The 24707-nt window shown below is 39.7% G+C and overlaps 1 protein-coding gene across 3 annotated transcripts in view; it reads left to right on the top strand.

Annotated features, from left to right (window-relative positions):
- slc8a2b (solute carrier family 8 member 2b) overlaps positions 1-24707 on the top strand; it is a 144782-nt gene that overhangs the window by 20791 nt on the left and 99284 nt on the right. Inside the window, exon 2 of one of the 3 annotated variants that reach the window (XM_065280472.1) lies at positions 3201-3295. The exons of the other annotated variants lie outside the window; for them this stretch is intronic. The gene's annotated coding sequence lies outside the window, so the exon portion shown is untranslated. The remainder of the gene's footprint in view (positions 1-3200; positions 3296-24707) is intronic. 3 annotated transcript variants of the gene reach the window in all.

The following is a 24707-nucleotide window of genomic DNA, read 5'->3' as shown; positions in this document are numbered from 1 at the left end:
GGCGCGGTAGACGTGATTTCGCCTCATGCCGCGAATTAAGCGTTGCCGCAGCAAACGCACAAGTTGAAAAATTTGAACTTTGGCGGAAAAACATGCCGCGTTAACCAATCAGGAGCTTACTCTAGTAGTGACGTGATTATAGGAAGGGAGTGGAGTCGCAAAAGCCCCTCACATGACGCGAATTTCCGCGTGAATGTCCTGGTGACTAGAATTTCACAGCTTTCACCCGAGAGTGAAGTGAGTAAACTCAAAATCTTCAAGCGGCAAACTAGACGTGGTGGACGCGAATTTGACGCCTTAATTGCAGCTGGTGTGCCCACAGTAAAGGGTTAACACAACATCAGAGGGTGTTCATGTGCAATTTTTTAAGGCATCATAAATATAGACTTTTATTTTTTGTGTTTGTGTGTTTTTGTTTTGTGATAAATATGTCCTAGCCATTTCCTTGACACCAAATTCGTTAAAACACATCAACCAACATCGTTTTCAGTATTAATAGTAGAAAAGAAGCCCTGAAGCTCCGCCTCCCAGCTGGACAGACCAATAAGTGATGATAGTACAGGCAGAGCCGGCAGACATTTGGGAAAAGAAACACATGTCTGATATTCTTGAGCTTGCCGGCTCTCGGGGGAAAGTCTGGTCTGAAAAAAACAAATCCATTCTGCTTTGGTGTAGCTGTTTTACCAATATCCCTCCTCGGCTCACTTATATTTCACTTCAGATGAAAGATAAACAGTTGTGTTGTGTTTTTTGTAAATCAATCGTCTGTATGAGCAAGCCCCTGTGGGATGCTTATAGATGCGGGTCACAGGCTTCTTTTCCTCATGAGATTTCTGCTTAAATTAAGTTACTGTTGGGTCTCACCTGCAGGAGAGGAGAAATCAATACAAAGAGAAACAGTGTGTTTACTTCAGGGTGGAAAAACTTTTATCGACTGTAGCTGCTTTCATTTCATTGCAACGAAATGTTTTGATCATAGCCTTATTAGTTATACGCCTTCTGTTCGACACTTTGTGCAATAATGAGAATTTGTGTATTTGGCACAGTGGATGTTTAGCTCACAGATTGTTTTGAAATAAACTACATGAAGACAACTATACTACAGCCCCACCAGACATTTTGTAAGAAGAAAATGAAACGAAACCCAATTAGGAAATATTTAGAAATGGGCAGTCATATTGCAGTGGATTAATTATTATGGAGTGATAATCTTTTAGTAGTACTGGATTTAGATAAACACAAACAGTACAGCACACGCTGTGCCAAGGTGTAAGAACATTCAGTGACACTTAAAGTACGCAGGAGAGAGAGAGAGAGAGAGAGAGAGAGAGAGAGAGAGAGAGAGAGAGAGAGAGAGAGAAAGATAGAGGGTCATGGAGAGTAGGTATAAATATTTAGTTAATAGACACACTAAATAACTAAATTGCACAAGGCAATTAGACCAAATTTCTCATTTTAGTTTTTTACTCTCTCCAACAGAAAAGTTGAGAGGATTAAACACAACATGATAAAGGAGAGAGAGAAAGAGAGAGAGAGATTAATAAAGGGGAATTTCTCATTCCACACTCCTCTGCATCAATCTGAAATCAATAAACCACCCTCCAGACCTGCGAAGGCAAAATGCTTTCATTTGCTTTATGTCACACACACACGCGCACACACATTAGGCTTGAATATATATTTTTTAAAATTTATGTATGTATTATTTTTTATTGCCCAGTTAAACATCACCATTACTGTGGATCACTTAAGGTTTGAGATTTGAAACAAAATTTAATTCACTTTGTCCAATCTAGCGTATTTAAGGATCTTTCCCTGAACGAATTACCCACTTTTTTGTGCTCCGCCTTGTTTTCCATATATGGTGTTCAGTTTGCAAGAAATGATTTATTTTCACTGTGTTGGAAGATAATGATGTGGTGTATATATAGGCAGAGCTATCGTGTAAATAATCATCTATATATTGAAAAAAGTCATTTTTATGATGTGTTTTTCTCAATAATAACTAGATTATTTATCTTGTTATTTATGTATACTGTATATGCATTAAATAATGAACAGAAATGTTTAGTAGCCCTTTGGAAAAACATTGACAAGAAGTAATAAAAAATTAGGGACTCAAATGAACCACATTAAACTTAAAGGAAAACTTGTTTTTTATTACATTATAATGAGCCATTCAAATCTACATCAGGGGTCTCCAACATTTTTGTAAGCAAGGCGGACACCATGTTGAAGTTGTGCACCGCGGGTCCCTTTACATGGGAGTCGCTTTCATGTTTCTAGCCTGTAACTGTTCTAAAGAGTGCATTTCATCCCTATGTTGTCTCAGTTGATGACATTTGTCCTGTGGTGGCTACCATATGCATTTTAAAATTAAGGGGTGAGCTGTTGGTTGCAATTAGCAACCTGTACACACTAAAGATGCCGCTAAAATTAACACACCACCTTTAATATATAAAATTGAAAAATGTTTTTGCATTACTTTAACTCATCAAAATATACATTTCAGCTACTTTATAGGTCCAGTTTGTCGGACCTAAGGGTTTTTATAGGTCCAGTGTGTAGATTTTTAGTGCCATTTTGCGGTGATATGCAACCGACGGCTCAGTCCACAGCCCACCTTTCCTTTTCGAAACGCATAGATAAGCTATGGTACGGTAGCCGCCACGGGACAAACATGTTGTCGTCTAAGACAACATAGAGATGAAATGCACTCTGTAGGGCAGTTTATCCGTGAAGGGCTACTGTATAAACATGAGGGTGACTTCCATTTAAGCAGACTGTAGCCTCTTTTTCCCATTTGTAGTGGAGATGAGTGGTACCTGGTGGGGTCTTCTGCTGTTGTAGCCCATCTGCCTCAAGGTTGTGCGTGTTGTGGCTTCATAAATGCTTTGCTGCATACCTCAGTTGTAACGAGTGGGTATTTCAGTCAAAGTTGCTCTTCTATCAGCTTGAATCAGTCAGCCCATTCTCCTCTGACCTCTAGCATCAACAAGGCATTTTCCCCCACAGTACTGCCGCATACTGGATGTTTTTCCCTTTTCACACCATTCTTTGTAAACCCTATAAATTGTTGTGCGTGAAAATCCCAGTAACTGAGCAGATTGTGAAATACTCAGACTGGAAAGTCTGGCACCAACAACCAAGCCACGCTCAAAATTGCTTAACTCACCTTTCTTTCCCATTCTGACATTCAGTTTGGAGTTCAGGAGATTGTCTTGACCAGGACCACACCCCTAAATGCATTCTGTCAAGAGATCCTCCGAAAAGTTGCATAATTCACCTTTAAATAGTAAGTAACTTGAGAAACTTTAAGATTTGTATTGTGCAACTGAGAGTGAACTAACCACTGAAGTTTCCATGCTTGGTGACAACCTAGAAAAGATACCGAGCATTAGTTTGAGACAGTAGCACGTGATTTATAAGCAGAATTTTGTCTGTGAAAAAATCTCTTCAATAGTTTTTTTGTATAGATCTGTTCTAGTTAGAAATGGCAATGAAGTTATTTTATTGAGCTGTGCAGTGGTGTGACTCAAAAATAAACAGGTGTGTGCACAAAGACAAGCCCTATGTGTAGTTATTTGTTCTCTTCTGGGAGTCTGATCGATACCCGACAGTTTGTTCTGGTTCTCTGGCCACAAAGGTGGGCATCAAAAAGAAAACAAAATATTTCACACAAATGTTTCATTCGCAGTCTAAGGTCACAGCTGTTTGTTTTCCTGGTGTGATAATTGTCAAGCTCTCTCTCTCTCTCTCTCTCATAGACAGTAATGAGTAGATGTGATGAGTGTTCATCAGTCAGCTAGTTGCTAAGTGAGGAAGGAGAGCTGTAATCTGATTGGCTGTCTGGTTGCCCAGAAGAAAGGTGCAGTGGCGCAACTCAGTCAGAAAAGCAATGATTTTCTTCTCATGTGGTCATTGTCTCAAGCAGTTTATGAAAAAATCACCTTCCATTGCCAACTGGTGTATGTGTTTAAAGATACAAGTGTATAGAAACGACTCTTAACTGTTTATGATCTTTGAAAATGATATCCAGTAGTTTAATTTGAAACTAAATGCTATGTTTATTTAATCATTTGACACTATAATGCAGGTTTTAGTAATTGATGTAAACTTAAGTTATATAGTGATTATTTACCTCACGTTTAAACATGACAATGCTAATAGTACAAGATAAAATACAACCCTGAAGCCATGCCTTAATACTTTATGTAAATTTGCCATTTAATAAATGTATGTGTCAATTTTAGGATATTACAATACTGTTCTCATTTAAAGCTACAAGTAAACCATTCGCAGGCTCTTTTCCTGAACACTGTGGGTTGTAACTCCCTCTGCATCATTCGAGATCTAAACATGAATGATAATTCAGATCATGTGGTTTATTGAGAAGAGATGTGCTATTACTTTAAGCCATCAGACTTAAAGTCGTCTTTTGGTGGATTAAATGGATCAAAAACTGCCAAATGCACAAATTGACCGAGGGATCTAGAGACCAGAATGTCATGCACATAGGGATGTCTGAAGTAGGCAAGTAAGCTTTGCACATCAAAAACCATCAGGAACTGCACTGAAACACCCTGGAAACAGGTTGAGATTTGCTCAGGTAAGCACCAATAACACTGTCTTTCGAAAATGTCAATCTATTTTTGCAATTTACTGGGACAATGGCAGCAGGAACAGCAGCCAAAACTGTCTAAAGTTTTTTGTAAGGTAATGAGCTAGTTAAGACTTGGAACTCTGTGAAGGGAAGAAAATTGCTTCGTAGTCCTTTCTTATTGAACTAAATTGAATGTGTGGTGTTTTATCGTGAATTATAAAACATGCCCTGACTATCTGACCGAAAATTTCAGCCACACATCAATTATATTAATAAAAGTAAAGGTCAAGCCTTTCTACACTGTCAGAATGTACAAAAGCTGTCCCTGGGGTGGTAACATTTCAAAAAGTACACCAATGTGCATATTAGTACCTTTAAAGGGGAACCGTTCCAGCATTGACAGCCCATGACTTCTTTTCCGAGAGGCAGGAATTCAAAATATGTGTTTGGTGCGTCATGTGACCATATGTGCATCATGCGTCATGTCAAAATACGTGCCTGCTGCACACGCGTCGAACGAGTTTATGATAAAAGAGACGCTCACTTTCACAAAGTATTTGCTAGACACTAAAGGGCTTGTTATAGTTGTGCGTACGTCTTACGGTGTAGCCGCGACGGCATAGGCTAAGTCTCGGGTTTAGATATTTACTTCTGCGTCGTGCAAACACACATGCTGACCACTAGAAGCAAGTCCATGCAAGTAACCACAGTAGCAGCTCAACCGCCAAAGAAGAAGAAGCTTGGCAAATTAACCCACAAACAAAGAAGAAACAGCAGCTTGTTGTCTATGATTTGAGAAGACCAGCAATAATGGAGGTAAATATGTAGTGACTTTTGTTGGAGTTTCAGTTAAATCTCTCTTCAACTTGGCCCATTTTTGTTCTCACCGCCACAAACAGAAATACCTATGATGCACTTTTTTTATCTGATGGGGTTCTAGTGGACCAATCACAGTGCTTGCGGTCGCGTAGAATGGACGTGCTGTAAAAATTTTGTCGAGTTGCATGTCAGGCTACGCAGTGCTATGCACAGGCTACGGATAACCTACGGCCAAGCGTGCCGCACAAGTCCTGAGAAGTGAAGCCAAAACGTCTCGATCGCCCCCCAGTGACTGGTCCCAGTATTGGTCATAAACCCCACCTTCCCATGTTATTCAATGGGACTTGAGACCAACTAAACAATTTATTTACACTTCAATTATCTTTTTTCCGAAGCTGGTTTCTGTCATTTACTGTAGTTTTTATCACGCTGATGTAAATTCAAATGTTTATTTTTAAAATAAGTTTGTGTTTAGTTAGTTATTTAATGATTTAAAAACGGTGGTGTCACATCATGTTTGTCAGCTGTGATATCGTGTGATATGCGCTTTCTGCGAGAGCGAGGGCAGGGTCTTGATTTCGCGACTTTACTTCCTGCTCACTACTGTGCAGGACTGGTCCCGAAATCGCTATCAACTCAAGACCCAAGATGTCAGCGCCGTATCGGGACACTGGCGGCTTTAGTTTAAACCAATGGAAGAGAGCAAACAGGCGTCGTCCATCTTTTTTTACAGTCTATGCCTACGGCATACTGATAGCGATAGTTCATCTTGAAATGAAATTTTTATGTTTATCAGCTTACCCCCAGGCCATCCAAGACTTAGGTGTGAAACAACTTCATAGGTGCATACCGCCAACTACTGTATCAGCATGAGTGCACAAACACTATACATGGGGCTCCCGATACAGTAGGTGGCGGTATGCACCTATGAAGTTGTTTCGCAACCCGCCATTAAACATTACAAGAATAAGACAATGATGTGAATGCACATATAGCTTTGGGGATAGTGTTGTAAAAGAGGTAAAAATTATATAAATACTGTTCGGTTTCTTACACAAACCGATCGTTTCGTGACTTAGGACATCGATGTGTCGTCACAAGCTGCAGGGTTTATTTTGGATTTTTTTGTGGATGTTTTTTTCTCAATCAGTTGTTACCATTAGTGTTCGGGAAAGTTACTTTTAAAAGTAATGCATTACAATATTAAGTTACTCCCAAAAAAAAGAAACTAATTGCGTTACATAGTTACTTTCATGGAAAGTAATGCTTACGTTACTTTTTAGTTACTTTTGCATTACTTTTTCTTGGCTGAGGCTTGATCTCTTTTAGGCCTTCCAGGTGTTTTATATGACTAAAAAGTTCTGCTATCAGAAATTGCATATTTCGTCACAAAAATGTCGAGCTCCAGCCTGCCATCTCAGTTTCTGATTCAAACTTTTCCCACACAGGCGTGTACGCATAGCGTGCATAATGTGGCTACGTTTAGTTTAATTCAGTAATTTTTTTTAAAATAAAATTAATTAAACTAAAAAAGTAACTTGCATTACTTTTTAAAAAGTAACTCAAGTATTAATGTGAACATTTAAAAAGTAATGCGTTATTTTACTCGTTACTTCAGAAAAGTAATATTATTACGTAATGCACGTTACTTGTAATGCGTTACCCCCAACACTCGTTACCATCCACTTGCATTATACGACTGACAGAATGAAACGGTTGGAGTTAAAAATCTACATTTTTGTTCTACTGATGAATCAAAGTTACCTACATCTTGGATAGCCTGGGGGTAAGCTGATAAACATAAAAATTTAATTTTAAGATGAACTATCGCTTTAAGTTAGCACTACACTCTGATTATACGAGATTAAGTAAGTACCTGGCAAACGCAAGCTTTTCTTTTATCATGAACCCCTTTAAAGCATCTGCTGCAGGCACGTATTTTGACATGACGCATGATGCACACAGGTTCACATGATGTGCCGAACACATATTTTGACATGACGGGCTAAATTCGTGTTGTGATGAGCTTCCTGTTCATGCAGCCTTAAAAAAAGTAACCGGCCGCCACTACGTCCCAGTAATATGTTTTGTACTTTTATATTTGACAGTGAATCTATTTAGAGAAGTAACAGATTAGAAACCCTCTCTGCCTGTCAATCACTTTGTATAGAGATGGGTTTATGAATAATATGTATTTGGAGGGCGGGGCTTTGGAGTGTGGGTGTGTTATGAAAGTGAGCAAAAGCGCTGAATTTGCTGAATGCACTAAACATTAATATTACACACATCTCAGCAGAATAAAGTTAAGGAAACTGGTGTTTCATATTTATTTAGTTGTATGAATGCAGAATATTTTAGCTTTCCCCCTGTATTACTTTACTCTTTCTTTCTCTTGTGTCATTTGGATGAGCGCTGGCTGTGTGGATCACTCTTCAATTCCTAATAAGGGCTCAGAAAAGCTGTGGAGTGAACACACACATAGTGGATATACAGAAGGCTGTCTCTCCTTATTATCTTTATCCTGTCATCTAACCTTTTCCCCATCATGCTCTCTCTCTTTCCTCTCCTCTTCTCTAAGTGTTCCTACTCTCTCAAATGAGGCGGAGTTCAGTGTTTTGCCCTAAATGGATTTGTCCTTTTCACACAGAAACACACACGCACACACATCAATCTTTAGATGTTTACAAGCATCAGTCTTTGTCATTTAACAGCCATCCAGGAACGCTGATCAACAAATCACCTTCACCCACATGTGCCCATCACAACCAGCTGAAGCGGAAAATAACATCAATCACCTGTTATCACCCTGTCATACACACAACATCAGACGTTGATTTGAGATACCTTTTTGAACTCATTTTTTACATTGTGTTATTTTGTGTGTATGCTTATCTCAAGAAAGCAGTTAGACACCCATTGGTGCGTTAAGGGAACATATTTCAATTACGCGGCTGGATGCACACACGTTTCATGTAAAAACTATTTTACACTTCAGACAGCACCATTAAAACGGCATAAAACACTGCGCACATAAACACCTTAAACTCAGACACTGCAGCTCGCTCACAGCCATGCATGCGTTCGGTTCCATTCACAACCAGGGGCGGACTGGCCATCTGGCAAACCGGGCAGTTTCCCGGTGGGCCGACGTACTTTTTGGGCCGATACATCTCATACTATTTTTGTCTGAGCAGCCCAGTTAGCGTCTTTTTTTCTAGACAGACCGGCCCACTGACATTTAAGCAGCAGCCCATTGGTTATTTTTTTTAAACGACATTAAGCTGGCCCAATGACTGACCAGCACAGTCATCATCCTTTCTTTTCCTAGATAGACTGGCCCACTCACATTTAAGCAGCAGCCCATTGGTTATTTTTTTTAATGACATTAAGCTGGCCCAATCACCGCTTTGGTCTCTGTGCAAGCGAGCGTTCATCGTCGGTCAGTTCACGTGTCAAAACAGAGAGAGAGAGAGAGAGAAAGAGAGAGAGAGAAAACGCAAGGGAGGCGCAGAAAAACTGCGCGACAAACAGAAGCAGGCTCTTCAGGCAGACGCTGCAAAATGTGTTAAAAACACACAAATGTTTTCTGCGGCAGCAAGACCTTCATCTCGCGTCGCTGGTGATGATGATGGTGGCGGCGGCGGTGGCACTGTCAGCACCAGCACGCAAAGGGTCAGTGAGGAGAGGGAGAGAGACGAGGGAGAAGTGAGTGTATAGTGCCTGCGGTAAGCAGAACTGCTTTCAAAACACAAGTTTAGATGGATACCCCTTGATAAAGCGTCAAAAACACAAAATATGTAATCATACATATCATAAAATATGTAATAATGTAATCACACTAGTTTAGTTCAGTGAATGTAGTGAATACTTTCCTGTAAGTACTGGAAGTAATAATCAGTTTTCAATATTAATGTAAGCAGCACTTGTATTTTGTAATAAGTCAGCAATCTAATGGCAAATTTTGCCAATTGCATGAAGCTTGTTTTAGGCTTCATAAGAGTGGATTATACAGTTTTATTGCATTAATAAATAACACGTTCTAGCAGTGTTGGTTGTGTCAACTCTCACTCTTTTCTACCTGCTATTAATGGGGTTTAGTGCTTTTATGGAATTGGAGTTGCTATTGCTATACATATTTAAAGGCGTGCAAAGATGGGTGGTATTTGTAATTATACACTGCAAAATTATTTTCAAGAAAAAAAATTCTTAGTATTTTTTTCTTGTTTTCAGTAAAAATATCTAAACATTCTTAAAATAAGATGGTTTTTCTTGATTAGCAAAATGACCCAAGAAAATAAGTCTAGTTTTTAGACCAAACATTTTACATTTAAGTGATTTTGTGCATAAAACAAGCAAAAAAATCTGCCAATGGGGTAAGCAAATTTTTCTTGCATTTAGTGTTTAAGAAAAATGTTCAAGAAATTTTTGCTTAACCCATTGGCAGATTTTTTTGCTTGTTTTATGCACAAAATCACTTAAATTTGATTTTTTTTTTTTGATTATTTTCTTGGATCGTTTTGTTCATCAAGAAAAAGCATTTTAACTGTTGAATTTTTAGATATTTTTACTGAAAACAAGACAAAAATAATTAGAACATTTTTTCTTAAATAATTTTTTGCAGATTATATAGTGTGGGTGTTAGGGTGGGGGAAAACAGGCAAATGGATCCCAGTGCGGATAACAGAAATTGTTTATTTAACAGATAAGGAATGTAAACAGACAATGGCACGTCTGGGCGCAAAGGCCACTCCGAGGCAGACGGCTAGGGCGAGGAGCACACACAGACACTGGGGAGACAAGCCACACACGTTCGGGCTCCGGCCAGACAAACGAACGGTGGGAGAGAGTAGTGGACAACTTGGCAGATAGCACTGCAGTCCTTAAACAGGCAGATGGAGAATTCAGTCTCTATAACAGTCAGCGATCACCGAAACAGTATCTAGAGAATGACTCCTGGGCAGCAGAGAGCACAGAATAAGGGAAACAATAAATGAACAAACTAGACGTATCAAAAGCACACAACAAGACAGGACTAGAAACTAGCAAAGCTAGTAGCTGGTGAGTACATACACAGTACTGAGATTGACAAACTGACATTGACAAACGAACTTGCCAAGACACACTAGACACACAGGGATTAAATACACAGATCAGACGAGAGGATAACAAGCAACAGGTGAGGAAGACGAGAGGAGGCAATCACACTGAACAGGAACACCTGTGAGGGAAGCACACGTGAACCTGTAAAACACATACAAACACAAGACAACCACAGTACCAACAAGACAAAACCATAAACATATTTATATATATACACATATATATATATATAAAAACATATACAAATACATACAAATATATATATGCATGAACAGAACACTAGACTAAACAAGACATAAAAACAAAGACTGGAAATGCAAGGGAGCGGGGAAAAATAACACACAATGACAAGAGAATACAAGGGAGCAGGGAAAAGTCACAAGACACGGGAAAAACGTGGTATAATATGACAATACCAAAACCACGTTCTCCCACACAAAACATTGTACTGTTAGAACCCTGCCATACAAAACTAGATATAATTACCAACAAGATTATGGCAGAGTCCTAACAGGACCCTCCCCTCAAGGGACGCCCCCTGGCGGCCCTCAAGGAGAGACACAGGACAAGACAGATTGGACACTGGACAACATCCACGAAAACATGACAAACACCAACAAGGGAAGACAAGACAGAACAACTAGAGGGTTCGGGTGGGACAACAAGAACAACAAACAAGGGAGGGGGGGGCGGGGGAACAACAACGTTCACAGGAGGAGGGATGGGACTGGGTACAGGACGAGACCTCTGACCCCGGGGAGTAGCTGAGGGTTGGGTGCGTGGAGGCCGGGCAGGCCTAACAGGGTTTCGTGGGGAGGAAACAGCTTGGGGCAAGGCAGGAACAACAAGGTCAGGGTTTAAAGGCTGAGGGGAAACAGGAAACATGACAGGGGACGCTGCGGCCGGCAGCGGAGACGAGGCAGGGACAATGACAGGGGGTGCAGCGGACGGCTGCGGAGACAACACAGGAGCCATGACGGGCGGCGCCGCGTCCGGCGGCGGAGACGACATGGAGACAGTGACAATGACAGGGGGCGCAGCAGGAGGCGCGACAGGAATCATGACAGGGGAGGCTGCGGACGGCAGCGGAGACAAGGCAGGGACAATGACGGGGGGTGCAGCGGGCGGCTGCAGAGACGACACAGGATCAATGACAGGGAGTGCAGCGGGCGGCTGCGGAGACGACACAGGGTCACTGACAGGGAGCGCAGCGGGCGGCTGCGGAGACATCACAGGCTGGATAGACCCTGGCTGAGGCTGCACCGGCGAAGGCAGAGGCTGCTGCTTATCAGCGGACTGAGGGGTGGCAGCTGGCTGAAGAGCGGAGGAGCCCTTCTTCCTCTTCTTCTTCTTTGGGCGCGGTGCAGTGAGAGCGATGGCAGGAGGTGGTGTGGTGGGAACGATAGGCTCGGTAGAAGACCCTTCCGATGCAGATTCCCATGACACTCTTCGCTCTCGTTTGCCCCGAAGGCTGACTTGCGGGGCGGAGCTTACCGGACTCGATTTGGAGAGCGCAGAGTTCTCCTGGGTCATCACCCCGACAACACAGCCCTCCGGGATGGAAGGCAAAGGGACAGGATGAGAGGTGTCAGTAGAATCCCCTGGCTCTTCACGGTTCATCAAATACTCCACTGTATCCGGGAAGCCCAGGGGTCTCAGGGACCTTTGCTCTGCCGTAGTGAGGGGCTTGTCGAGGCAGCTGTTGAAAATTACCTTTAACTCTGCCTCGTTGAAGCCGGAGTACTTGGCAGATCTCAAAAAGTCCATAGCGAAATCCTTCACATTGGCCCCCTTCTGCCGGAGGCCGAACAGGACATGCGCTTGGCAGCTTCTGTAGTCAGACCAGGATAGGTCCATCTCCGCGGGATCCAGTCGTGGCAAGTTCGTACTGTTAGGGTGGGGGAAAACAGGCAAATGGATCCCAGTGCGGATAACAGAAAATGTTTATTTAACAGATAAGGAATGTAAACAGACAATGGCACGTCTGGGCGCAAAGGCCACTCCGAGGCAGACGGCTAGGGCGAGGAGCACACACAGACACTGGGGAGACAAGCCACACACGTTCGGGCTCCGGCCAGACAAACGAACGGTGGGAGAGAGTAGTGGACAACTTGGCAGATAGCACTGCAGTCCTTAAACAGGCAGATGGAGAATTCAGTCTCTATAACAGTCAGCGATCACCGAAACAGTATCTAGAGAATGACTCCTGGGCAGCAGAGAGCACAGAATAAGGGAAACAATAAATGAACAAACTAGACGTATCAAAAGCACACAACAAGACAGGACTAGAAACTAGCAAAGCTAGTAGCTGGTGAGTACATACACAGTACTGAGATTGACAAACTGACATTGACAAACGAACTTGCCAAGACACACTAGACACACAGGGATTAAATACACAGATCAGACGAGAGGATAACAAGCAACAGGTGAGGAAGACGAGAGGAGGCAATCACACTGAACAGGAACACCTGTGAGGGAAGCACACGTGAACCTGTAAAACACATACAAACACAAGACAACCACAGTACCAACAAGACAAAACCATAAACATATTTATATATATACACATATATATATATAAAAACATATACAAATACATACAAATATATATATGCATGAACAGAACACTAGACTAAACAAGACATAAAAACAAAGACTGGAAATGCAAGGGAGCGGGGAAAAATAACACACAATGACAAGAGAATACAAGGGAGCAGGGAAAAGTCACAAGACACGGGAAAAACGTGGTATAATATGACAATACCAAAACCACGTTCTCCCACACAAAACATTGTACTGTTAGAACCCTGCCATACAAAACTAGATATAATTACCAACAAGATTATGGCAGAGTCCTAACAGTGGGCCGGTTTGGGCCAAAATGCCAGGGCCGAATTTTTGTCCCAGTCCAGCCCTGTTCACAACTCATGAAAAATATTCTAGCATACCCAGTTTTTCTTCAACAACCAAACACTGTTTATTATACCTCGCTGAATCCAATTTACACTGAACTTTGTGTTTACTTCACTCGTTTCTGAACAAATATTGAAGCTCACAACCCACATACGCTGTTATTGAGCGGCACAGCACAGCGTGATAGAAATACATTGCTACGATAGTAAGCATCTTCAAGCAGAATGAACATATTCGCTTTTAGGTCATGTGTCCATTAATAAAAAAGTATAGTATTATTTTTTGATGGCATTTTACAGATGAATCAATGAGTTCATTTACATGCACAAAATAAGCAGCTTATTTTAGAAACCTGTTTACATGCAAATCAATAAATTGGCTATGCAAAAAAACACAGCTGCCTAGTGTTGGGCGATATGCCCCATTTTGAGATCGTCCTATCGTCAGCCTGTGAGATCGGCGATACACGATAGTATCGGGGGGCGGGGCAGTAGTTTACTCATTTATTTGTTCATTTATGACAAGACTTGATTGGTGGAAAAAAGAACAAGAGCAACACCGTCATGAATGCATCTTTCTTAAAACTAATGCCATTAATCTGAGTGCGTCATTAAAGCCCAGACGCTCTTTGCGTGCCAGAGAGCGAGAACAGGACACGCGCTGGTTTTAACCCTCTGCGCGCTAACAACCTCTCTAGTGCAAGGAAATGTCAGAGATAGGGCTGCTCAATTATGGGAAAAATCATAATCCTGATTTTTAACACGATTACTTAATGACTGTTAAAACATGCACCTGCGCAGACACACGCAGCGCACATAAAAATAATTAAATGCATTTGTTTAGTGCTGTTGCAGAAGGTTACACGTGTCAAGCAGTGGTGCTCTCAGAGGTGCCTTTTTAAACACACTGGTCCAGCGGAACACAATCATATTTTAAACACGAGGGATGTATTGCTAAAACTCCTTGAAAAGCATATCATAAACAGGATTACTATCTGACTTCAAGTTCAGACAGAGCGCAGCTATCTGCACGTAAGCGAGAGTGGCGCCAATATGCAGCGGGTTATATTTTAAACAAAAGGAATAGTTTGCCTCAGCTCGCATGAAACGCATTAAACCGCACAAATACATAAGGATTACTACTTCAGTTTATGTTTAGACTTCGGACAGATGCGAGAGCGCGTGCATGTGAGACAGAGGGAAGCGTAGCTGCTCATCCACGCGCTGGATTTAGGTGCTAGAACGAGTCCGAGACGCGCGCATTAAGTGCATCTGCGTGCAAGAAGGAACTCTCTCTCTACAAGCTCTCCGCGTAAAGTGAAGCACAAACCCTCATGCGAGGAAAAGCATGCAAAACTATGATGATGATGATAATAACAACCATTCGCCAACTATCGTCATGACTATCGCCATGAAAGCCTGCCATTGGCGATATGTCGGACGATCGTCGATACAGGATACTATCGTCTATCGGCACAACACTACAGCTGCCTAAAGTTTTTTGTTCAATCAACTCCGGTTTACAAGTCATTTCAACTTAATATTATTTATCTTGACAAGAGATAAGTTGCTACAACTTATAAAATAATTTAAACTCATCACTAGTCAAGATAAATAATAGTAAGTTAAAATGACTTCTGAATCCGAGTTAAAGGTGTAGTGTGTAACTTTTAGAAAAATCTCTTGACAGAAATGCAATATAATCTACATAACTATATTATTAAGGTTGTATAAAGACCTTATATACTGAACCATTATGTTTTTATTACCCTAGAATAAGGCATTTTTATCTACATACCCTTTACATGGAAGTCGCCATTTTGTGCCGCCATGTTTCTACAGAAGCCCTTAATGGACAAACTTTGTTTGATAAGTTTTCTTCAATGATGACATGTTTGTTCTGTGGCAGCTACCGTAGCTTCTCTATGCGTTTCAAAAGCGAGGGGTGAGCCTTGGACGAGCTGATGGTTGCAACTCACAGTCTCACCATTAGATGGCGCAAAAATTTACACACTGCACCTTAAAAAAAATTTAAGGCTGCACAGTATTTTTTACAGTCCAGCGTTTTTTCTGGATTTGGAGATTTGTCAAGTTTCTAACACATATAGTGAGGTCACCGCCTAATAGTCCTAATAGTCATACAAAAATTTGTCGGGAAATTTCTTCTCAAGTCTGCAGATTTTGTAAATGTTATGAGTTTTTAATTTCACAATTTCTCCTTTAACTGGATGAGTCGAGCATTTTCTTTTATGCGTTACTTTGCGTTCGCGTCCATTTTTGACGTTTATTTATTACATGCAGAGACATGCGCACATAAACAAAACCCCTTAAGGCGTTTACATGCAATGCAAAATTGGTGTACTGTAATAAGCCGAAATTTACCTGGACTGATCAGATTTTGCTTAAGCCATTCCTGACCTTCTCCCAATAAAAGAAAATGCATTTTTTTACACATTTACATGACCTTACACGTTATCAGTTTATCAAGCATAATTGGAGTGATACTGTGCATGAAAATGCACTCATTGTGGGTCTTTTAGTTGTAAGTAATTAGCTTTTCTAATAATCATAATATTAACTAAGTAAAGTTTTCCAATGTTTTATTGGTGATGTTACCTCGTGGTAAGGTTTGAATTGCAGCAAACTAAGTGCTCTTCCGCCATACAATATAGTTCTCATTTTTTATCCGCTTAAAAATTGCCACATTTCATTTTGTGATACCATACTTACTTGTGTAACTACTCATGTAACAGTCTCTAAATAGGGAAAACATGGAAGTATTTGGTGGCTTTTAAAATTTGGTGGCTTAAGATCCGGTTTGGATCATAAGGAATGAATGGGGCTAGGCTAAATGCTAACACATTTACGAAGCGCTGTACAAAGATTAAGTGCACGCTTAGAAAACAGATAGGTATGTATTAATTCGTCTAAGTTGAGGTAAGAACATTTTAAAATATTGAAAAATTATGGTGTTTTCCTTTAATTATAACAATTTATGTATAATAATAATGGGCTGAATGACTAGTCATATTTATTTGTCCAAAGATCACTAAAAGCTAACAGGGTGATGTGAATACAGGAGATTTGCGAAGCACAGAGTGGAGGCGTTTCTGCAATAAGCTTTAATTACAAAACGTCTTGGCTGAGAGGAAAAGATGAATGGGGGAGCATGAAAGTTAGGTAGAGAGAAAGAAGCAAACCAGAGATTATTAGCATTAGGTGTCTGCAAACATCACTATTACAATTGCTCATACTTAGGATTGAGGATTTAAATAATCCTGCAAGACAAAAAGTACAAATAAAAATACATCAAAAGAACATCATAAGCCCTGTTTATACCTGGTATTAAGATGTGTTTTGATCAATCGGATCACAAGTGGACGAGAATGATAGATGTCAGTTCACACCTGGTGTTTTATTCCATCTCTTTAGTCCACTTCTGTTCTGATTACTTCGAGGGAATGGTTTATCATTAAAACATGAGTGGGAGAAATGAAAGGTTTAAGTTGATGTGCACTTATATTATGCCAGATTGGAGAGCAGCAACTTTTGAACTTCAATGAAAGCCTAAAGATCATGCCGGACATTGTGGGTTCAAGTCAGGACCGATAAAAAACACATTAGATCAGTAGGTGGAGAGTAGGCGGTCTTTAGTGGCTAATGGATTGCCGGAAAAAATCGTCATTGGCAGGGAAGTGTTTTCTCTACGAGTTAACTTGTAAATGGCGGGAAAATAATTAATACGAGGTGTGGACGGATTCTTAGAGACTTGAGGACCCTATCGGCTTGTTAAGTCTAACGTCACACAGCAACTTCGGGTCCAACCGTCTCAAATGTCATAGGGAAATAACAAAAAAATCATGCTAATATACACTCGAATCACAATGCAAAACTACCAAAAACCGGGCTACATCTGAAATCACCTATCAAGTCTCACAAAAGTTTTTTCGTGATCGTATCTGCGTTAACATTTGCGTTAGGATGTCACTTTAAGTATTGGTTCATACTATTTTTATACAATTTATTTTTTTAGATTTTCTGAGTTTTAAACCATTGTCACCTGGCGTTAGGGTTAGAGTTGGGTTTGGGTAAGGATGTCATTTAATGTAAATCTAACCCTAAACTGAAGTGACAATGGTAAGAAAATAGGACAAAACAGTTGAGTAACCAATACGTGACAATGACACATAAACAGAAATTTGTGATACGATCACGAAAAACGCAGAAATTCGTGACCGTATCACAAAAAGAATCAAAAAATTATGTGACTATCCGCCGTCTTGATACATCACGTAACATACATCGCCATAACTTTAAGTTAGTCGTTAAAGGTATAGCGGAAGATTTTCTTTTTCCGGGGGGATCATCAAGACTATTGGTCATCCCAGTTGTCAATCATTCTGATGATATGTTGACGTAAGGTCGTCGTACTTCCTTGTCCCTAGGTCCAGTTTCTGCACATGCACACATTTAGGTGTATATATGTGGTGAGTTCCGGTTTCAGCCATTCATTGAAGCTCGTGTTCTCACCGTGTTTTTTTCAAAATGTCTGAGGGTCACTAGAGAAAAAGAAGAGAAAGACCTTTGAAGAAAGAAACAAGACCAGAGTGTTTTTGGGAGAATATTTCACAGGCTTGCGTGCGCTAAAACCACAGGTTGGGCTTCCCACGTGAAGTTTCTACTCGACAGGTCAAATTTGGCATGCTATTTGGAGAAATCTATTTAAAATCATTGCTAGTAAAAGTTGATGTAAGCTATGATTAGCGATGCTAGCCCCAGCACAACTCACGAACCGTGCAGACATGGTAAACATGCCGACAACAACTTGTAAACAGAGCGAAGAGAAAAACTAGGCACGTGCATGCTCTCTCGTGCACACGTTTAATAGGCTTTCCCTCTCTGGAGCAGGTAGAGTGTTGCGAATGTGCATTTTTTTTTTAAAGTGGAGGGGCGATTCTTTAAAAAAATTCTGGAAAATCTTCCGCTATACCTTTAACTAGCACAGTTTAAAGCAACACTATGTAGTTTCCATGTAAAAATGACTTACAGCTCCCCCATGTGGTCGAAAAGCGCAACAGTGCCCGGTATCAGACACTCTTCTGCAGGCAGGGAGAGGGGCGGGGCTGTGTGCTCTACCCTCCACCGCCACTTTCAGAGTGTGCTTGTAGCAGCTAGGAGGCTGCTCAGGTTGCAGCAACAGTACAATTTGTCCAGTTAAGAGTTGTTCTATTACTGAAATAATTTTAGAGACATTATTTAAAGGTAAAAAAACTACATAGTGTTGCTTTAACCACAATGAAGAGCAATTTAATATATGTATTTGCATATGAATAGAGCAGCGCTTTTACTTTTGGTTATTGGTTACCTTCTCTGGCGGGAGCTCACGGGATAGCAAAGTGTCTTGCATTAATTCGGACATACTGTACTACTCGCTTCACCTACTGCTTTCCGCCTACTATATATTATGGAAGTAGGCAGTTTTGGAAGCAGACAGACTCATGAACATGGAGTTTTTATGAATTATTAATATATTGCTGTCGGTGACTCCTTGAGCTTGGAGACTGCAGTGTACACTGTGAGTTTCTAAAATGTTCGCTTAAATGTGTAATATAAATAAATAGTGTTCATAAACGGCTGTTTAAATAATATCCTCTATTGAAATGAGTGGAGGCTTGGACCCTGAAACAGTAATCCTTACGTCACGACTTAAAAAGCGCATAGAGCTCCCTAGCAACCACCAAAAGCACCTTAGCAACTGCATATCATACTATGAATGGGTTTGCAGGACACAGCCAGATTTTCTTTTGATGAACTATAAAATTTCCTACCTGTTGTTTATACCTATTTATCTCCTACAGTCGACGGCTTAGTAAGCTGTTTTCCACTTCAGCACTGAGTGTTTGAAATTCAGCCCGTGACTTTTCAACAAAGAGTTGAAATCAGTATTCAGCACAGGTTTGTGAGACCTCTGCAGTTCAGACAAGAACAGGAAGAATAAAAGGTTGTGTATCTGTATGTGTTGGATTGTCTCATCTCACAGGATCCGGCCTCTGATGGCACAATCGCTCTTCCTGTCGGTATAGTTTCACATTCTGCATCTGGTAAACCTCGAACCAGAGGCAACAACTGCTGGGAAATTTAACAGCAACCCTGACACACACGCACACATTTTATTTTTTTCTTTCAGGGTTCCCGCGGGGTCTTAAAAAGCCTTAAAAGCATTGAATTTATGAATTTGGAAATAATACCTTAAAAAGACTTAAAAAAGTCTTAAATTTTGATGTCTGGGTCTTAAAAATTGTGCTGTATGTAACTTCTCCATATTGTATTTTTCCTTAAAAGTTTCTTTGTCAACCACATTTTGATTAAATCAGGGATGCAAACACATCGCTTTTCGGCGCCTGCGCCTTTTTATTCTTAATGGCATTTTGGTTGCGAGCACATCGTGTCTCTCCCGATGAGTCTGCTGTACGTTCACATGCTCTCTGTTTCTCGATGAATTGGGTGCGACATGAAGCGAGTTCAGCGTAACATGTTTCTGAACTTGAGCAGAGTTGTATTCATAGAGGTTTTCACGGAGGACCGGGTCCGATTAACATTATGTGTAAAACCCGAGTCGATGGGAAAACGGCCGTGATCAGAGTCAGTCAGCGCTAATGTTCACGTGCAGTTTCAAGCTGCGTGCCTCCGTTTCTATTGCGATAACAACTGGCTTGGTTTGAAAGTCACGACCACGCGCTGCACTTTCTTTCTCCGTCCCTTTGTTTAATAATATTCTTATTAATGAACCATCTTTTTATATCTAAAAAGTTTGCTCAAAGATCACAAAGATGTTAGCAAAAAAGCAATGTGAATGTTAATTAAGCCCATTGCACGAGCAAAGCTCAAGCTGACTCTAGATATAAAAAACGCAAAGCTCTAATATAAAGTCACCAGTCACTGGGACAGCAAGTAGACTTTTGAATCTAAAATAATAAGTGGATTAAGCTCTTTTAATCTGCAAGAGAGGAATTAAAAGAGGCACTTTTACTGCTTCTGCTCTATCTAAAAAAGGAAAGAAAACTACATAAACCATAACACACCGATTACATTTATAATCTCTAGACCTGCACTTTCTATCATTAATATACTATACATATTATTGTATTCAAAAGAGTTTGATAAAAGGGGTCATCTACACAAGTATTGCTTCATATGTCAGTGCAAAAACAGTAAAGTGTTTTGTGATGCTTTGACAAACATTGTCAGCTTTGTTCATTTATGGTTGGATTTATGAAATATAATGTGAAATTAATATAAATGAATGCAGCCAGATGGAAGGCCCTGGATACGTTGCAGGAGGTGGCCAGGAAGAAGAGGAAGAAGGAGTAAAGCAAGAAGAAGTGCTAGATAGTTCAATAAAAGTTTTGGTTTAACATAAAAAATGAAATTGAATATTCCAAATTAATGTCGGCGTCTTTTGATTTTCGAATTTCATTTTTCTCTATATACCTAGGTTGGTAGGGATGGCAGGGGTCTGTGGCAATGTAGCCTAAGTATCTGGATATTTGCCTGGGTGTGAGGGCTTAGATTACCTTTCTCTTTTTTGAACATACATGTGTTTGCATCTCTGTTTGTTTAATAAAGTAGTATAAATAAAGAGTGGCGGATCCAATAATTGAGAACGCAACACAGTCCCGGGTCACAGTACAAAATACTGCGAACACGTGATACCTTCAGTAAATGAAGATCACCACAACCATAGACTGCAACACAACACAGCAACAGGCAAAGGAGAAGTGGGAAAAATCAAAGAAAATCTCAGAAATTCCTTAACAACTTAACATTGTTTGGCAAACTTTCTTGTGGCCTACTGAAAAAAATTTTTCACACTTGCTTGGCTTATAATCTTTTTACCCATTTCACATTTTGGAAAAATAAATGAACACAAGTTTAAGTATTTTAGTTTTTCTTTGCTGGTAGGGACGTGAAATGGGTATTAATTTTTTATATAAATGGTCTTAAAAAGGTCTTAAAAAAATTTAACTTGAAGAAACCTGTAGGAACCCTGTTCTTTATACGTGACCCTGTCTAAGAAATCCTGGTTAAAGTCTCCTGATTTAATTTTGTGATTATAAGCATCAAACTTTGGTTTTTAATCTTCAATATCAATATTAAAGATATCAAGATTATATTTTCATTACTTTATGTTGGATGATTTTATCTAGGAAACAGTAAATCAAAAAAACAACTTTAGTTGGGTTACAAATGCAGGGTCACAATTATATTTTCAGTATTACTGAGCAAGCCAAGAGTTTTGTCTTTTACCAAAATGTACTTGCTCTGCATCTCAAACAGAGCTTTTTTTTGCTGACATGACCGAGCCCTCTTTATCATCACCTTCCCTTTAACCGGACTACCAATACCCACTTCTTACAATCCAATTGATTTCCAATAGTAAATTAAGCCCTATCCTTTTATCGTTTCTCACTCAGAGATGTGTGGAAACTGAGTCAGGGTTGTGAGTCAGGCTTGTGAACAGCAGGAATTATATAGCATCAACACCCTCATTCACACATTTCTACATGCATGCATTCATGCACATGGCAGGTGTTTCATGCACCTACCTCAGGTGTGATCAAATGATTCAATTACAGACGGGTCACCCGCATTTGAGCTTTAGTTTGTTTGCGTGTCATGAAGTTTATTTTAGGACTAATGTAATGTGAAGATGCTTGGCTGAAAAGGTTGTGCTTTATTGATTCCTCAAAACTGAATTTCATACAGTATATACCCTAGAGAATTACATAAGCAGTGCAAAAGGTGATGGTTTGAACCCAAGGGATCACACATACTGAAAATGTACAGCTTGAAGTCATTTTATATAAAATAGCATCTGCCAAATGCATAAATTTAAATGTAAAATTGGTATGAAAAGGCCATTTTACTTTTAAATAAAGAAGAAAATCTTTGTTTCCATGATGTGTCTTCTTTAAAATCTAGATGATCATCTTAGGGGCTGTCCACACGGAGACGCTTATCACTGTTGTAAGACAATTTCCTAAATAAGATAGCACCTCCCCAAAGGACACTGCATGGGGGCAAAGTGAGTGCGCGGGAAAAGCCACTCTCCACGATTCACAGTGGACTTCCCACTGAGACACATTTGGGTTTCAAAGACACACCTTTAGGGTGTCATACATTTGTATTCTTTTCTCTAAAAGCAAACTGTATATGAAATGCTACATGCACAAAGAATCTAAAATCTGTATCTTATTTTTTTTCTATTGAAATGTCTCATCGCAAGTGGTTACGATGGTCTCATATAACAACAGAATTCAATGTAAAAGTATATGTGAAACTTCATTCAATGTTGATAGACACCTCCCATTCTAAGCATAAACCAATCACCCACTGTATACAGATTAAGGACAGCCTTTAGTTTTTACAACAACCAATCAGTACAAAATTCCTATATGCTTTGTTCTCTGGCTATTTAAGGAGATGTGTAGAAGATTTAGGGGGTCTTTCAATATCTAGAAATGCACCCCCATGATGCTGTATCTTTGATATAGCATCATGTATTTCATTTTACTTTGAGGAATCTGTAAACAGATCTTCATTCTTACCAGGTATGCAATGGTTTTTCTTTTTATTCTTTCATATTTTAATTGGATTGTAAATTGGCATCTGAATTATGTTTTACCTACCTGGTTAATAAATTGTTACGTTTTGCATTCATTCTAATTTGCTCTGTATTATTGACTCTTCTAAGTTACTATAAAGAATGATTAATCCTCTGTTTAGGCAGGGAAAATTAGCATCACATGCTAATATTGGTGAACCTCTATTATAACAGGGAAGCCTCTGTTATTACAGTAAAAGAATGAGTTATCCTCTGTTTAGGCAGGGAAGATTAGCACTGCAGGCTAATATTTGTTATCCTCTGTTATAGTAGGGAAGAATTTGGTTATCCTCTGTTTAGGCAGGGAAGATTAGCACTACAGGCTAATATTGGTTATCCTCTGCTATAGTAGGGAAGTATTGGTTATCCTCTGTTCAGACAGGGAAGATTAGCATCACATGCTAATATGTGTTATCCTCTGCTATAGTAGGGAAGAATTGGTTATCCTCTGTTCAGGCAGGGAAGATTAGCACTATATGCTAATATTTGTTATCCTCTGTTATAGTAGGGAAGAATTGGTTATCTTCTGTTTAGGCAGGGAAGATTAGCATCACATGCTAATATTTGTTATCCTCTGCTATAACAGGGAAGAATTTGTGTATGCGACTGTAAGAGCTACACATTGATGATCTAATGAATGAGTTCAATGTAAACATGAGTAAATAGAATGATCAAACGCTTATCCAAATTCTATATTAACATCAACTTGATTCATATTACAATACGTTTCATATCTTTGGAGTCAGATATTAAGTTGCGTAATGTTAAAACCGGAAGCACCGGAAAAGACCGAATGCGCTATAAACCGGCCATGCCGTTTGGATTCCGTGGTTGGGCCAAACGGATGGATGGGGTCATTATTTGGACCGCCTTACAAAGTGGTGATTCCCGGGACGTGATATTCAACCAGTGGAAATCTTATCAAAATGTACAAAGTACGACTGATTCGATCCCTGGAGAATAAGAGTCTTTTCATGGAGCTAAAGGTTTGAACTTCTATTTCTTCAGCTGATGTGGTAAGTCAATCTTTTCTTTGCCTTTTAAAAATGTTTAAGGGAATGTTTTAAACATCCCACATTTATGAAATAGGTTGTAAATATACCTAATGTTAGACTGGAAATCAAATCCGGTGGGGCCTTTAAGAATGAAATGAAACCACATTATTAGGAAATGCTGTGTGATGTTAATTGAAGAATGAATTGCTTTGCTCTGTTAAGATCTTTTGTTAACATGCCTACGGAAAACAAAAGATTGTCTTACATTGGAGTTAAATCATCCAAAATTTGTTCTGATCCTCAAACAAGGAAAACATCTAGAATCTTAATTTAAATCACCATATTCTACACAATTGTTTATGTTGTGACAGTAAATGCACAACCTGGAAAGACTGCCAAAATAACTTTTAACAATTGAAAAATGATGTTGGATGATTTAAACTACAATGCAATGAATGTGTTTGCATGTGAAAGGAGGACTTGGACAATTGAAATGTGAGAAGCACACAGATAGAAAGATTTTTAAATGCTGCAAACATCAGTGTACAATCTATATTTGATGAATTAAGGTAATATTGTAATCAAGCTGGAGAATGAAGGGAATGAAGGAA

This window comes from Paramisgurnus dabryanus, chromosome 8 (assembly GCF_030506205.2).
Source record: "Paramisgurnus dabryanus chromosome 8, PD_genome_1.1, whole genome shotgun sequence".
Classification (NCBI taxonomy): domain Eukaryota; kingdom Metazoa; phylum Chordata; class Actinopteri; order Cypriniformes; family Cobitidae; genus Paramisgurnus; species Paramisgurnus dabryanus.
The sequence above is the reverse complement of the archived record's forward strand: the minus strand, read 5'-3'. Positions and strand labels throughout refer to the sequence as shown.